The following is a 1734-nucleotide window of genomic DNA, read 5'->3' as shown; positions in this document are numbered from 1 at the left end:
ACGAACCTGATCGAACCGTTATACCTAGGATTTCTGTCGGCTAATGTGTGGTCTCAGGTTTTGAAAATGGGCCGACAGTTGGCCGACAACTCATGTAGTGTGCGCTGAACATTACACTAAGGAAATGAGGGAGGGTCAGTGGAAAGCACCCGAGGTGAGTCTTTTTCACTCAGTGTCATCAACAGAAAGAAAAAAAGCAGGAAGAGACGATAAAGCCGATAATTAAAATGAGGTCGATAGGTTTAATTTATCGTGCGATTAATTGATTTATCGTTTATCGCGACAGGCCTATTACATAGTAAAAAAAAAATTCCAGCAGAATTTTTTCCGTAATTTAACAGTTTTTCACCGTAATTTAACAGCTTTTATATGTTAAATTTTAAACATAGTAAACTGTTAAATTACGGGAAAAAACCTGCTAAATTACGGAAAAAAATACAGCTGGAAATTCCGTAAAAAAAAAACCCAGAAAATGTACTGGCAGAAAATTACCAGGTCATTTTCCGTTTTTTTTTTTTGCGGAAAAAATTTGAACTAAAATACTGTTAAATTACGGGAAACTTCTGACGGAAATTCTGTTAAAAAACTGAAAATATCCAGGCAAAAAGTTACCAGGACATTTTCTGTTTTTTTTCTTCTTCCAGAATTTCCATCAAAATATTTTCCATGATTTAAACGTTTATGTCAAATATACCAACATTTGCTTAACCTAAAACTGAAATTCTGGCTTTTTACTGCCTTTTGTGATAAAAAAAAAAAAAAACATTGGACATTTCCAAATACTTTTGTCTTCCAAACCATTAAAGTCTGTATTCTAGACCGTATATTAATTATAGTGTAAAATATATTAATGTTATAGTGTAAAATATATTAACGTTAATGTATTTAATATACATTAAATACATTAACTAAAGTGTTGAAAGTATTGATCCTTGGATCTGACAACAGATTTTAAAAAATTAAGTTCTGGTATCGGAAGAATCGATATTTCAGTGTCAATCCGCACATCACTAACTGCAACACCAGAGATCATTTAACTGCCCTGATTAACGGTTAATTCAGTTGTAATAGCCTAACTAAGCTTTTATCTACTGTACTTTTATAAGATTTTCTTTTGGCAAATTCTCTAATCTCGGTTGGACATAGATGAAGATGGAGGACTTTTTTACRTGTATAGACCCTACAGCTGMTGTACTYAGAGGTAAGTTTAAAGTTGTCTGTCTTTCTAAGATAAGCTAACTGTGAAGCTAGTTAGCATGTCGTGATATGTCAATTTTCACTGTCTTGCCATCTTGAATTCATGTAATATTGTAATTCAGCACATGAACTAAAATATGACTTGTTTTATTTTTCAAGTAAACCAAACTGTTGCCATGGTGAAGCCTATCCCAGACACGTCTCCAATCACGTATTGCACCATCTACAAGAAACTGGGAATTGCAAGTGACGCCGTCCTTCACGAGGTTATTAGTCTTTAGTTATAAAGACTAGATGACGTCAATTTATGGTCTTAAATTGCTAAATAAAATCTGCAAATTGTCGAATGGTTTTATTTTTATATCACTTTGCATAAGCTATTTTCAAACTAAGTGTTTCGTGTTCTACAACTACATTTTCTCTAGACTTAGGGGGCGTTTACACGACAACGATCCAACAAAAACGGCACTTTTGTTCCGTTTTTGTTGGATCGTTTACACGATAACGTTCTGATTACGATCTGTGTTTACACAGTAA

Source organism: Poecilia reticulata, linkage group LG20, assembly GCF_000633615.1.
Source record: "Poecilia reticulata strain Guanapo linkage group LG20, Guppy_female_1.0+MT, whole genome shotgun sequence".
NCBI lineage: Eukaryota > Metazoa > Chordata > Actinopteri > Cyprinodontiformes > Poeciliidae > Poecilia > Poecilia reticulata.
This window is presented reverse-complemented; position numbering follows the sequence as displayed.